This window comes from Humulus lupulus, chromosome X, assembly GCF_963169125.1.
Source record: "Humulus lupulus chromosome X, drHumLupu1.1, whole genome shotgun sequence".
Classification (NCBI taxonomy): domain Eukaryota; kingdom Viridiplantae; phylum Streptophyta; class Magnoliopsida; order Rosales; family Cannabaceae; genus Humulus; species Humulus lupulus.
The window spans coordinates 77,837,482-77,853,337 of NC_084802.1; the positions used below are offsets into that span (position 1 = coordinate 77,837,482).

Here is a 15,856-nt window from a genome sequence, read left to right on the forward strand (position 1 = left end):
ATCTAAGTTGGGGTAAATGGAAAGGGCTCGGGTGGTGCAGCAGTTAAGGCTTGGCTGTCGGAATTGGAATGAGTTGAGGTCCAGAAACGCCGCGAGTGGAGCCCACGCACCTCTGTAGCTCGCTGCCCAGTCCCCCAAGCGTTGGCGCATGCGTTGTTCTGCCATCGTGCTTTCCACTCCAGTTGGTCCCCGCGTCTTTCTCGGCACTTTTCTGCCTAGTTTGTGTTCTTCTCCGGTCATTTTCATCTCTGTTTTTGTTCAGATCTTGTGTTTAGGAGGTTCCTTTTGTTGGCTTTGTTTACTTGTTTTCTCCATATTTGTTTTCGAGGTTATGACTGAGACAAAATCAGTGGTATCTGATGTCGTTCCTGTGATGTCTAAAATCACTGACCATAAACTGAATGGTTCGAATTATTTGGACTGGAATAAGACTATTCGACTTTATTTTTGAAGTATCAACAAAGATGACCATTTGACTGATGATCCTTCTAAAGACAGGTGATTCGAGACAGGCATGGCCCAGGGAGGATGCTCGCTTGTTCCTTCAGATTCGAAATTCCATTGATAGTGTAGTAATTGGCTTGATCAATCATTGTGAGTTTGTTAATGAACTAATGGATTATTTGGAGTTTTTGTATTCAGGAAAATGGAATCTCTCTCGTATGTATGAAGTTTGCAAAGCATTTTACTGTGTGGAAAAACAAGATCAATCACTTATAAACTACTTTATGGCATTTAAAAAGACGTATGAGGAACATAATGTGTTGCTGCCATTTAGTATTGACGGGAAGGTTCAGCAAAGACGAGGGCAAATGGCTATCATGAGCTTTCTAGCTGGGCTCTCTAAGTTTGATTCTGTTAAGGCACAAGTTCTTCCTGGGTCTCATATATTCTCTTTACAAGATGTCTTTAGTCATGTTCTCCGCACGGAAATAACACCACCCGTTTCGCTTAATGGTGCCTTGGTAAGTTGCAATAATAATTATGCACATAGGAGATCCTCTAATCCATGTGGAAACAAAGGAAGTAGTTCACAAGGATTTGACACTCGAACGTTGGATTCTGGAGGCATTATTTGCAATTATTGTAAAAAATCGGGCCACACCAAGTTTGAGTGTAGAAAGCTACAGTTTAAAAACCAGCATAAACACTCAGCTAATGTTGCATTTAATAGTGATACCTATGACAAATCAATCCTTATCTCTGCTGATGAGTTTGCCAAGTTCTCCAAGTATTAGGAATCACTTAAGTCTTCATCTCCTTCTATCACTGCTATTGCTGATTTAGGTAAAACTAATGCTGCCTTCTTTCCTCATCCTCAAAATGGGTTATTGATTCTGGTGCCATAGATCATATGACAGGTAATTCTAGTCTCTATACTTCATTTTAGTCTTCTGCTTCTACTTCTATAGTTACTTTAGCTAATGGGTCACCATCGTGTGTTCGTGGGTCTGGTAGCATCACTCCTACCCCTTTGCTTTCTCTGTCTTCTATCTTACATTTACCTAATTTATCCTTTAATTTGCTCTCTGTTAGTCAACTCACTTGTAATCTCAATTGTTGTGTCTCATTTTTTCCTGATCATTGCTTATTTCAGGATCTTATGACGAAAGAGACTATCGGTAAAGGACATGAATCTAGAGGCCTCTATACTCTTGATACATCGTCACCCAACTCTATTGCTTGCTCGAGTGTTCCTTCTCCCTTCGAGGCTCATTGTTGGTTGGATCATCCATCTCTCCCTTTACTAAAGAAGCTTTGTCCTCAATATAGTACGTTGCCTTCCTTAAATCGTGAGTCGTGTCAGTTTGCAAAACATCATCGTATTAGTTTGAGTCCTAGAGTCAATAAACGTGCTAGTGTTCTTTTTAAATTAGTTCATTCTGATGTTTGGGGTCCTCCTATTTTGTCTAAACCTGGATTTAGGTATTTTGTTACATTTGTAGATGATTATTCTTGTGTAACTTGGTTATTTTTAATGAAAAGTTGTTCAGAGCTATTTTCTTTGTTTTGTGCTAAAATTGAAACTCAATTTAATGTTTCAATTCATACTTTGCGAAGTGATAACACCAAAGAAATACGTCTGCTTTATTTCAATTTTATATGACTCAGAATGACATAATTCATGAAACTTCTTGTGTTGATACCCCATCCCAAAATGGTGTGGCGGAACGTAAAAACAAACATCTTCTTGAAACTGCACGAGCTCTCTTACTTAAAATGCATGTTCTTGAACCGTTTTGGGTTGATGCAGTTTCCACAGCATGTTTTCTCATTAATCGAATGCCATCCTCTGTTCTTCAAGGTGAGATACCTTACAAAAGTCTTTGTTTCTTGTTGACCCTAAGATATTTGGTAGCACTTGTTTTGTTCGGGATGTTCGTCCGCATGTCACTAAATTAGATCCCAAGTCTTTGAAATGTATTTTTCTTGGTTGTTCCCGTCTTCAGAAAGGCTACCGGTGTTATTGTCTCAGTCTTAACAAATATTTGGTCTTTATCAATGTCACTTTCCTCAAAGATACACCATATTTCCCTTCTCTGCCCGTTCCCACTCGTCAGGGGGAGGACGATGATTTGTTGGTCTATTCTATCACTTCTTCTCCTGACTCGGACCTATCACCAATCTTGCAACCTGTTCTTGTGAAGCCTCCTATTCTTCAAGTTTACTCCAGGCGACAACCTCTTGATTCATGTCCTGCACCTGCACCATCATCAGATCCAGACCTGAGCGATGATCTTCCAATTGCATTACGTAAAGGTATACGTAAGTGTACTTATCCTATTTCTTTTTTTTTTTCTTATAATAACTTGTCTTCTTTTTCTTGCTCTTTCATTGCTTCCTTTGATTCTATTTCTATTCCTAACACTAGTCGTGAAGTCATATCTCATCCTGGTTGGCATAATGCAATGATAGAGGAGATGAATGCGTTGGATGATAATGGTACTTGGGACTTGGTCGATTTACCTTCAGGGAAACGGGCTATCCTTTGCAAATGGGTCTTCATGGTTAAGGTCAATCTGAATGGGTCAGTTGCTCGATTGAAAGCCCGTCTTATCATCAAGGGCTATGCTCAAACTTATGGAGTAGATTATTCTGAAACTTTCTCTCCTATTGCAAAGTTGACACCTGTTTGGTTGTTTATTTCTATGGCAACTACTCATTATTTGCCTTTACATCAACTTAATATCAATAATGCTTTTCTTCATGGTGATCTCCAGGAGGAGGTGTATATGGAGCAACCTCCAGGTTTTGTTGCTCAGGGGAGTCAGGGCGAGTTTGTCGTCTTCGAAAGTCTTTATATGGTTTGAAACAAAGTCCTTGTGCTTGGTTTGGAAAGTTTAGTCAGGCTATTGAGAAATTTGGTATGATGAAAAGCAAGTCTGATCATTCGGTGTTCTACAAACGATCAAAAGTTGGTATCATTTTGTTAGTTGTATATGTGGATGATATTATTATTACCGGAAATGATACTAAAGGAATATCATCTCTTAACTTAATTTCATACGAAAGATTTGGGGGTGTTAAAGTATTTCTTAGGAGTTGAGGTCACTAAAAGTAAATGTGGAAAAATATACTCTTGATTGTTATTTTTACTTCTAAAGGAATAACCTTTAAATAGGTTGAGTACAAAAAAATATTCTAGGTATAAACTAATTTACATTAATTACACCTTAGCTGTAAAATACTAAGTAATAATTTAATTATTTCTACACCCTCCCTCAAGCTGGTGCATACAAGTCCCACATGCCCAGCTTGCACACTTGCTCATCAAAGCTTTCTTTTGATAATCCTTTTGTTAGCAAATCAGCAGGTCGTTGTTTGCTTGGCACATAAACGATACATAGTTTTTTTTCTTCAAATATTTCTTTTATGAAATGACGGTCCACTTCCACATGTTTGGTTCTATCATGATGAACTGGATTGTGTGCTATATTAACAGCTGATTTATTGTCACCGTATAGTTTCAAAGGATTCGCTCTTTGAAGTTGTAGTTCTTCGTTTGATCTAGATCAATTCACATACTCCTTAAGCAAGAGCTCTAAGCTCAGCTTCAACACTGCTTCTTGCAACAACAGGTTGTTTCTTACTTCTCCAAGTAACAAGGTTTCCCCATACCTTGGTACAATATTTAGATGTTGATCTTCTGTTCTCAATTGAACCTGTCCAGTCTGCATCAGTGAAAGCTTCTATCCCTCTTTCTCCATTTTTTCTGAACAGACCTTTTCCAGGTGTCTTCTTTAGATACCGTAATATCCTGTAAATTGCCTCCAAGTGTTCTTCAAAAGGGTTGTGCATATACTGACTGACTAAACTAACTGCAAAGGCAATGTCAGGTCTGGTGTGAGATAAATAGATCAATTTTCCTACTAGTTGTTGATACATCCCTTTGTCTACTGGTTTCTCCATTTCTTTCCTCTTGTACTTCCCTTTGGGTTCCCCTGGGGTTGTTGCTGGTTTACATCCGAGCATACCAATCTCTTTGAGTAGATCAATAGCATACTTACGTTGAGAGACTGAAATCTCCTACTTGGTTCTTGCAAACTCCATACCCAGAAAGTATCTCTTCTGACCAAGATCTTTTACCTCAAATTCTTGGGCTAGTAGTCTTTTAAGCTCTTCCATTCCATTAAGGTCATTTCCAGTTGAATCATATCATCAACATAGATAATAAGAATTACAATCTTACCATCTTGTGAATGTTTGAAGAATAGAGCATGATCCGACTGACCTTGTTTGTACCCATGCTTCTTGATCACTTGATTGAACCTCTCAAACCATGCTCCTGGTGATTGTTTCAAGCCATAGAGATTTCTTTGAGTGACATGATGTTTCTTTTCCATATTTTCCTTCGAGACCAGGAGGAATCTTCATATAGACCTCTTCTTCTATATTTTTGTTTAGAAAGGCGTTCTTAATATCTAGTTGCTGCAATGGCCAATCAAAATTAGCAGCTATTGATAGGAGAATTCTTATTGTGTTTAGTTTTGCCACTGGTGCAAATGTCTCTGTGTAGTCCACCCCATAAGTTTGAGTGAACCCCTTTGCAACTAGTCTCGCCTTGTATCTTTCTATAGTACCATCAGCTTTGTATTTCACTGTGAATACCCACTTGCATCCTACAACATGTTTGTTTTTTGGCTCAGCAACTATTTTCCAGGTAACATTTTTTTTCCAACGCTCCTATTTCTTCTTCAACCATTTTCTTCCACTCAGGAATGGACAAGGCTTCATCAATATTCTTTGGAATAATTGTCTCAATTTTGACAGTAAAGGTTCTGAATTTTGGTGTGAGTCTGCTGTAGCACACATACATAGATATAGGATGTAAAGTACAATTCCTCACTCCCTTTTTGCAATGGGCAGATCTGATTCTATCACACACAAACTAGGATTAGAATCAAATGAAATTGGACTCAAAGAATCACTTACATTGGGATTTTTCACTGGTTCAGACTCATGGGAGACGAGATTTGTAGTTGGCGGTATTACTTGATGTTCGTCCCGTCGTCTAGTATAAACTGACAGCTCTTTTTCTGAATTTATTTGGTCTGTCTTTTCAATTTCAATAGTGTTTTGTTTAGAATTTAGCACAGAGTTAGACTCAATTGGCGGACTAGACTCAGTTGGTGGATTAGATTCAATGGGTGGACTGAATTCAGGTCCTATCATTGGTAAACAGGTATCCCAGCAGTGAGTATTCTTAACAATCCCTCCCTGAAGCGAAGTGTTGGGATAAAAGGTTGCTCTTCATTGAATGTGACATCTGATGAGACACTAAGGCGACGAGTGAGAGGGTTGTAACATTTGTAGCCCTTTTTGGTGGAAGAATACCCAAGAAAAATACACTTTTGAGAATGAGGATCAAGCTTGGTATGATTAGGTCCTAAAACATGAACATAGGCTGTACAACCAAACGTTTTTAGTAGAATATTTGAGAGTAGGTGAGTCTGAGGATAAATCTTAAGAAGAGAAGATATTGGAGTTTGATAGTGTAAGACACGAGAAGGCATTCTATTGATTAAATAAGCTGCTGTCAGAACAGCTTCTCCCAAAAAATTCTTAGGAACAGAAGTAGTAAACATGAGAGCCTTAGCAACTTCTAACAGATTCGATTTTTCCTTTCAGCAATCCCATTTTGTTGGGGAGTACGATTACATGAACTTTGATGGACAATGTCATTTGAGATAAGATAATCACCTAAGATGGAATTTAAATATTCTGTACCATTATCAGTGTGCAAAACTTGGAGATTAGCTTGAAATTGATTTTTAATCATTGAATAAAATTTTTTGTAGGTGGCAGCAGCATCAGATTTGTCTTTTAAAAGAAACACCTAAGTTAAACGAGTATGACCATCTATAAAGGATATAAACCAGCGAGTATTAGAGATATTTGTAACCCTGGATGGCCTCCACATGTCACTATGAATGAGAGTAAAAGGATAAGATGCCTTGTAGGGGCGAGAACGAAAAACAGTTCGAGTATGTTTTGCCAATTGACACACTTCACATTGGAACATGTTCAAGTGTTTGTTTTTAAACAGACTAGGAAACAAAAGTTTCAGATAGGGAAAACTAGGATGTCCTAATCAATAATGCCATCTCATAATATCAATATTAGAAGCAGTATAACCAGAATGCATCCCTTTATTACCTTGAGTAGATGAAGGGTCAACATCAAAGTAGTACAGCCCGTTACATTCTTTCGCACTTCCAATTGTTTTCCCCGAGGACAATTCCTGGAAATCACAATGTAAGGGTGAGAATTTTGCAATACAACCTTACTCAAGCGTAAGTTTGTTAATTGAGAGGAGGTTAAAAGATAGATTTGGCACATGGAGGACATTCTTAAAAGTAAGGAGATGAGATTGACAAACGGAACCTTTACCAGCCACAGTTGATAGAGAGCTGTTAGCAATTTTTATTTTACTAGAACCTGGACAAGGACTATAAGTAATGAACTGATGAGATTGACCAGTCATGTGGTCTGATGCGCCAGAGTCGATGATCCACGGCGAAGTTTGAGCATTAAACGCAGTAGAAGTGTTTGGAGTGGAGAAAAATCCCGGAGAGTTCAGATCTGGTGCGAAAGTTGACTTGAGCACATATGGAGTGGAACAATCTGATCTGTGGTGAAATGGAATGTATCACGCTGAGCAGCAGTCATAACGCGCCCTTTAAAATTGTTTTCATCAGCGGAGTGGCGAAGATTAGGCTGTTCATAGTGATGGGTAACAACCTTAGAGAGCGTTTTTGAGATTTCAGTGATGGTGGAATTATCACAAGTGGTGTTGAGATCAGTTGGAGAAGTGACCATGGTCGATTATCAATGGTTAGAAAGGAAAAAAAAAGCAACTGAACAAACCGAAAAAAAACAGCAAGTGCAAGAAGACGATGAGGAGAGGATCGGGAAGTGGTGCAGCAAATAAATCAGTTGATAGAGCCCAGAATCGTTGAAAATCAGAGGAAAGGTGCTGGCTGGGAAGAAAAAAAAAATTACATGAACAGTACTGCGTGTGAATAGTGACGCGTGTTAACAGTATACGTCGGTGATCTGGAAGGTGGACGCTGGGGTTTTGTTGATCATAGGCTGAGCAATCTCTCTGTGGTGGAGGTGAGAAGAGAAAACAACTCCAAAATAGTTTTCTAAGGTTGAATCGCAGGAGTACCAAACCCTAATTTTTGAAGAAAGGGCAGAAAATAAGCCTAATTTGGAAAAAATTCTCAATTTTTAAGCTTTGATACCATGTGGAAAAATATACTCTTGATTGTCATTTTCACTTCTAAAGGAATGACCTTTAAATAGGCTGAGTACAAAGGAATATTCTAGGTATAAACTAATTTACATTAATTACACCTTAGTTGTAAAATACTAAGTAATAATTCAAATTATTTCTACAGTAAACAAAGTATCTTTCTATCTCAAAGAAAGTATGTCCTTGACTTATTGATTGCAACAGGAAAATTGGGGGCTAAACCTTGTAGTGCTCTAATGGCTCCAAATCTGCACCTTACAGGAGATGGGGAATCATTTGAAGATCCTGAAAAGTATCGAAGGTTGGTTGGGAAGTTGAATTACCTTACTGTGACTCGTCCAGACATTGCCTACTCAGTTAGTGTTAACCGTCAGTTTATGTCATCCCCAACAATTGATCATTGGGCAGCGTTAGAGTAGATTTTGTGTTACTTGAAAGGAACACCAAGACGAGGTATTGTGTATGTGAATCATGGACACACTCATATTGAGTGTTTCTCAGATGCAGATTGGGCAGGTTCCAAAGTGGATAGAAGATCCACTTCAGGTTTTTGTATTTTTGGAGGGAATCTAGTCTCATGGAAGAGTAAAAAGCAAACTGTTGTGTTACGATCTAGTACAGAGTCAGAATATCGAGCTATGACACAGTCTGCGTGTGAGATAATGCAGATATATCAACTATTGACTGAAGTAGGACTTAAAACTTCAGTAACTGCAAAATTATGGTGTGATAACCAAACTGCTCTTCATATTGCAACTAATCTTGTGTTTCATGAACGGATGAAGCACATTGAAATTGATTGTCATTTTGTTTGTGAGAAAATTCAACGAGGCTTGATTTCTACAGGATATGTGAAGACTTGAGAACAACTAAGGGATATTTTTACGTAAGCTTTAAATGGGGTTCGGGTTGACTATTTTTGTAACAAGCTGGACATGATTAACATTGATGCTCCAGCTTGAAGGGGAGTGTTATAGTGTGGATATTAGCTATCTATTAGTTGACAATTAGGATTAATTAGTTGATTTAGTTTCCTAGAATAGCTTCTCTAATTGTGTATAAATAGATGTTATATTTTCAATATAAGATACAATTCTCTTCGCATCTCTATGCATAAACACCTTGTCCTTATCTAAAACAATCGAGCGAGGGACTCCATGAAGTTTCACCACTTCACACACAAACACCGTTGCAACCGTAATAGTAGAGAATGGGTGGCGGAGAGGTACAAAGTGACTATACCTTGCTAAGGCGATCAACCACTACCAATATCGTGTCAAATCCATTCGATATCGGCAAGCCATCAATAAAATCCATTGAGATGTCATCCCAAACTTGTTCCGGAATCGGTAATGGTTGCAACCAACCTGCTGGGGACTGAGCCAAGTACTTGCTTTGTTGACATGTGGGACACTCCGCCACAAACTTTTAAACGTCTCTCCTCATATCCGACCAATACAAATCTCAAGCTAGCCGCTGAAATGTCTTAAACACTCCAGAGTGAACCAATACTGCCACTATGATACACTGAAATGTCCCAAAATTATCTCTTACACAATCTTTGTCAAAGTTGGGTCTCTCGCCACGTGAGCCTGTAAATTCGGAGTAGAAAACAAAGTTGGTATAGATATGGCAGCCAATGACATGTCTTGGTGAATCCAAGAGAGAGCGTCTGCTGCTTTGTTCTCAATACCTGGTCTATAGACAATATCAAATTCATACCCCAACAATTTGGTCAGCCATTTCTGATGTTCTGAAGCCACTAATCTCTGTTCTAGCAAGTACTTTAAACTGTGTTGATTCGTGCTAACAAAAAATTGAGACCCAATAAGTAAGGGCGCCATTTCTGAATAGCTGGCACAATTGCCATCAACTCTTGCTCATAAACGGACTTGGTGAGATCTCTAGGGGAAAGGACTTGGCTGTAAAAAGTGATGGGCTGCTGATTTTGCATCAAAACATCCCCTAAACCACTGCCTGACACATCCGCTTCTAGTACAAATGGGACTGAGAAATCTGGTACAGCTAAGACAGGTATTGAATACATAGCCTACTTCAAGCAAATAAAGGCCACTTGAGCCTCATTAGTCCATCCAAAAGCATCCTTTCGCAGTTGGCTAGTTAATGGCTTTGCAATCTGTCCATACCCCTTCACAAACTTATGGTAGTACCCCGTAAGACCCAAAAATCCTCGTAAATCTCGCAGAGTCTTAGGAATGGGCCACTCGGCCATAGCTGCTAGTTTACTTGGGTCGGCTGACACACCCGCAACTGAGATGATATGCCCCAAGTGTTCAAGACGCCCTTGGGCAAATAAGCACTTGCAATTGGCGTATAACTGATGTTGCTGTAATCGGTTTAGAACTATCTCCAAGTGATTCTCATGGTCCTCCAAAGTAGAGCTGTACACTAAGATATCGGCAAAGAACACAAGAACAAACTTTCGCAAAAATTCACGGAACACCTCATTCATTAATGCTTGGAAGGTGGTGGGGGCGTTTGTAAGGCCGAAATGCATGACTAGAAACTCATAGTGGCCATCATGAGTTCGGAAAGCTGTCTTCTCCACATCCTTGGTACAAACCCGAATTTGATGGTATTCGGATTTCAAATCCAACTTAGAGAATACCTTGGCGCCATGTAGCTCATCTAATAGCTCGTCTATGGCCGGTATGAGAAACTTATCCACCACTGTAGCCCGATTAAGGGCTTGGTAGTCTACACAAAATTGCCAACTGCCATCCTTCTTTGTCACCAATAGTACCAAGCTTGAAAAAGGGCTGGTAATGGATTGCACAATCCTAGCTTGTAACATTTCAGCCAGCAATCTTTCTATAGAAATATCATTGTAAATACCTTGAGTATATTTTACAACTAACTTTTGGTTGTAATTGACAGCTAAGTTTAGGTTGTATTTAGCCTATATATAGGTCATACTATTCATCTATTAAATTAGATTAGAAGTATTATGCACAAAAACTACATGGTATCAGACCTTTTTTTCCTGCCCTTTCTAAAAAAAAAAAAAGGAAGGGTTTTGCAATGTTGAACTCAACTTTAGAAAACCATTTTAGGGTGATCTTCTACTCTCACCTCCTACACAGGAAGCTTGCTACACCTCTGGCCGACAAAAGCCGAAAGTTCGACGCCCACCAGAGTCGCGCGTGAGCCCCACACGCCGCCTCCATCTTAGGCCACTCTCCCACACGCGCGGCGCGTGTAGGCGCATGCAACACCCCAACGACTAGCTTTTTCCGGGGACGTCTTGATTGACACTCCATTCTGCTTCTTCCACAATCTCATCAAAAAAAAAAAAAAAAAAAATCCTCAGAAGCTTATTCCTGCTCAACCCTCTTCAATCTCACTCAAAAATTCTTCGCAATGGTTGTTCTAGCCAACTCTTCTTCCTCAAATAGTCTATCTCAAAAAAACCACCTTAAATCAATGGCTGCTCCTCAACTTCACTAATCCGCCAAGCACCAATTCTTTTCACAAAGTCGGCCATTTTTCAAAGGACAAAATTGATGCAACTCCGACACCTCTTAGGCCAGACCCACCTTCAACTGAGGCAAATGTCAATATAGTGTGTCATCAAGGTTCTACATCTCACACATTTACTGCAACCTCCAACAAAGGTACTTGGATAGTTGATTCAGGGGCTTCCGACCACATGACAGGTGATTTACAAGTCTTCACCACTTTCAAACCATGTGCTAATTCCCACACATTCAGAATTGCCGGTGGATCTCTCTCCAAAGTAATAGAGACTGGCTTTGTAACATTATCAGATGACCCTCTCCTTTCATTTGTTCTATTTGTCCCTAAACTAAATTGCAATCTCCTTTCAATTGCCAACTTACTCAAGATCTGAATTGTGTACCTAAATTCTATCTAAATCTTTGTGAATTTCAGGTTGAGGGTTCAGAGAAAGTGATTGGCAGTGCTGAAATGCATGATAAGCTCTATATTCTCAAGGATTTCCTAAAAGTAAACAAGTTCACAAATCAAGTTGCGGTAACCATTCCAATTTAGATTATGTTTTCAATTCTGTCTGTTTCGAATGAAAATCTCGTCATGTTGTGGCATTTTCGACTTGAACATTCAAATTTTGGTTTTCTTGAAAAACTATTTCCTCAGTTATTTGTCCACAAAAGACCAAAATTCTTTTATTGTGAAGTTTGTAACTTGCTAAGCATACTCGAAACTCTTATCTCAGTCTTCCTTACAAACCTTCACAACTTTTTTCAATGATACATAGTGATATTTGGGGACTCTCACGAGTAACAAATATTATTGGATTTAGATGGTTTGTATCCTTTATTGATGACCATACTAAGACAACATGGACATTTCTTATGAATGAAAAATCTGAAACTGCTTCCATTTTTAAAATTTTCCATTCCATGATTCAAAATCAATTTAACCGAAAGATCTAAATTCTGAAAATTGATAATGGAAAGGATTGTTTCAACTCAACTCCATTCTTGGTCCATACTTGTTAGATCAAAAATGGAGTGGCTGAGAGGAAAAACAGATATCTTCTTGAAGCTTCTAGATCTATCATGTTTTCAAATCATGTTCCTAAATAGTTTTGGGGGGAAGCCTTACTCAAAACCACCTATCTCATTTATCGTATGCCTAGACGTGTACTACCATTCAAAGCCCCAAGAAACCTGTTACTTGCCACATTCCCTCACATCTCGGCATTCTCCTCGGACCTTCCATTCAAAGTCATTGGATGTACAACTTTTGTCCATGTTTATAATCACAAAAGAACAAAACTTGATCCAAAGTCTCACAAGTATTTCTTCATAGGGTTTTCCAACACTAAAAAATGGTACAAATGTTACTCCCCAATTACAAAAAGAGTCTACAACACTATGGATGTCACCTTTTTTGAACATCAATTTTTCTTTCCCAAATCTGGGATTCAGGGGGAGCATTCACAGGAATATCAACTTTGGGAAACTCTTCAGGATCATCAAGTTGCATTTCCTTAACCCAATGTTGTGGCACACAAACATTGAAGTGCTTAGTCATTTCCTCAACCCTATGTTGGGGCACACGAATATCAAAGTGCTCAATCATTGCCTTCTTTGCCTATCCAACCAGATCAATCAATTGGTCCTTCCTTGCCTTCTTTTCTTATCCAAATCAATCAACATGAGATAGATGTCAGTCCAGAAAACACATCCAACCCGTTCTTCTCTATAGTCAATCCAACCTCACCTTCCTCCTCAAAAAATCCAAACACTCTTTCAAACTTACCACTACCTCAAACTCAAGCACAATTTGATATAGGTAACAAAGAACTTCGTGTTTGTAGCAGGAGAAAAGTTGGGAATATAGACAAGAACTATTCAAACACACATCAAAGTCATCTCAACCTCGAAAATCTTGAATGTAAGGATTCTGTGACTCATAAGTTAGTTTCTCCTACTATTGATGATCTCAACATACCTATTGCTCATCGGAAGGGTGTTAGAACTTGTACCAATCACCAAATTGAAAAGTATGTTGCTTATGGGAAACTAACACCTATGTACTGAGCTTTTGTCTCTTCTCTTGATCTTATTCAGATTCCCACAAACATTTATGAGGCCTTGAAAGATCCTAAGTCGAAGATTGCAGTTGATGAAGTAATGAATGCTCTTGAGAAAAATGGTATTTGGGTTCTCACCGAGTTACCTCAAGGAAAGCGAATAGTTGGTTGTAAGTGGATTTTTACCGTCAAGTATAATTCAGATGGGAGTATCAACAAATTCAAGGCTCGATTGGTTGCCAAGGGGTTCACCCAATCACATGGAGTTGTCTAACAAGAGACCTTAGCTCTCATCGCCAAACTTATTACCGTAAGAGTTTTATTGTCACTTGCTGTAAATTGTGATTGACCTTTATATCAATTGGATGTAAAAAATGTTTTTTTGAATAGGGATCTCGAAGAAGAAGTCTACATAGAAATTCCACCAGGGGTGAAGAAACACTCTAGTGGTCGAGTAGCGTGCAAACTTCTCAAATCTCTTTATGGCTTGAAACAATCACCTCGGGCATGGTTTGACAAATTTGCAAAGTCTGTTGTCAAACATGTATGTACTCAAAGATCATACTCTATTTTTCAAGTTCTCTTAAATAGGGAAACTAGCATTTCTCATTGTCTATGTGGATGACATAATCTTAACTGGATGACTTGGGAGAAATTTCAGATCTCAAAAGACTTCTTGCCTTAAAATGTGAAATCAAAGAACTAGGAACCCTCGAATACTTTCTTGGTATGGAAGTAGCCCGATCGAAAGACAAAATTGTTATATCTCAGCGAAAGTATATCCTAGAACTTCTAAAGGAAATTAGAATGATTGGGAGCAAGCTGGTTGACACTCCCATGGATCCAAACTTGAAAGTTAATCGAAGAGAGGATTCAACTACAGTAGAGAGGGGGAGCTATCAAAGATTAGTAGGAAAACTAATCTATCTCTCTCATACTAGACCTGATATCGCCTTCCCTGTCAGCGTTGTGAGTCAACATATGCACAGGCCTTGTGAGGAGCACTTGGAAGCAGTGTATCGTATTCTAAGGTATCTGAAATTGACACCAGGTCTTGGTTTGCACTTCAGAAAACACAACAACCGAGACTTGGAAGTTTACATAGGGCTGGAGAGTTGACCGATAGACAATAAACCAGTGGTTATTGCACCTATGTATGGGATAATTTAGTTACTTGGTGTAGCAAAAAGCAGTCTATGGTCTCAATGAGTAGTGGAGAGTTAGAATATCGTGCTTTGGCCTAAGGTATTTGTGAAGGGATGTGGATCAAAAGGCTTATGAATGAATTGAGGTTTGACTCTCCTGAGTCCTTTAAAATGTATAGTGATAGTCTAGTTGCAATTGGCATTGCTAAAAATCCGGTTAACCACGATAGAACTAAACATGTTGAAATAGACAGACACTTCGTTTTTGAGAAGGTGAATTCAAAGATCATTGAGCTCAACTACATTCCTACAAAGAAACAAATTGCCGACATCCTAACAAAGGCCCTACCAAGAACAAGTTTTGAAGAATTCAATTCCAAGATGGGTTTGTAAAGCTTGAGGGGGAGTAGAAATATTATTGTAAATACCTAGAGTATATTGTACAACTTACTTTAGGTTGTAATTGATAGCTAAGTTTAAGTTGTATTTTTCCTTATTTTTAGTTGTCTAGCTTTTTGTATTTAGCCTATATATAGGCCATACTATTCATCAATAAAATTAGATTAGAAGTATTATTCACAAAAACTACACCTTCAATCTCATCTTTTTGAGCTTGAGCGTATCGATATGGTCGTACACTAATCGGTCTAATTCTTTCTTTCAAATAGATTGCATGCTCTCTTGTTCGTGTAGGTGGCAGCCCTTGCAGCATATTAAAGACAGCGTCATACTTATCCAAAACTGCCCTTATCGATGATGGTATAGAGCTAAGTTTTGGCTCTTCTTCTACGGTAAAGGCCCCGAACTCTACCCAAAATCCCTCTCCTTGTTGCACCAAATGTATCATTGCCTTCAAAGAAATTTGAGACTTGCAAAGACTAGGGTCCCCTTGTAGAGTTATCCATGAGCTTCCTACTTCAAACTTCATCACCATGGTATGCCAATTAACTTGCATATTCCCCAAAGTCTCCAACCACTTAATCCCCAATATTACATCTGCCCCTCCTAACTCCAAAGGAAGGAAATCAGTAACTACTCGGAGAGTTCCCAAACCAAGCTCCACCGAGCTACAAATGCCATCGGTCCACACCTTTGCACCTGTGCCCAACAAAACACCATAACAAGAAGTAGCTGCAATTGGAATACTTGCTGCCTTCACAATGTCTACTCGGAGAGTTCCCAAACCAAGCTCCACCGAGCTACAAATGCCATCGGTCCACACCTTTGCACCTGTGCCCAACAAAACACCATAACAAGAAGTAGCTGCAATTGGAATACTTGCTGCCTTCACAATGTCTACTAAAATGAAGTTGTGTGTCGCTCCACTGTCGATGAGAACAGAATTAGGTTGCTGCCCAATCCTACCTGCCAATTTCATGGTGTTAGCTGAGGTGATACCAACTAGAGAAT

The 15,856-nt window shown here is 39.0% G+C and overlaps 1 protein-coding gene across 10 annotated transcripts in view; it reads left to right on the forward strand.

Moving 5' to 3' along the window:
• The window catches only part of LOC133805411 (protein MRG1-like), a 63,495-nt gene that overhangs the window by 15,271 nt on the left and 32,368 nt on the right, over positions 1–15,856 (forward strand). Inside the window, exons 7-9 of one of the 10 annotated variants that reach the window (XR_009878959.1) lie at positions 1,598–1,772; positions 2,255–3,028; positions 3,222–3,365. The exons of 6 other annotated variants lie outside the window; for them this stretch is intronic. The gene's annotated coding sequence lies outside the window, so the exon portion shown is untranslated. Of the gene's footprint in view, positions 1–1,597; positions 1,773–2,254; positions 3,366–15,856 lie in introns of all 10 variants that reach the window. 3 more of the 10 variants (XR_009878958.1, XR_009878960.1, XR_009878957.1) reach the window with 3 other exon arrangements.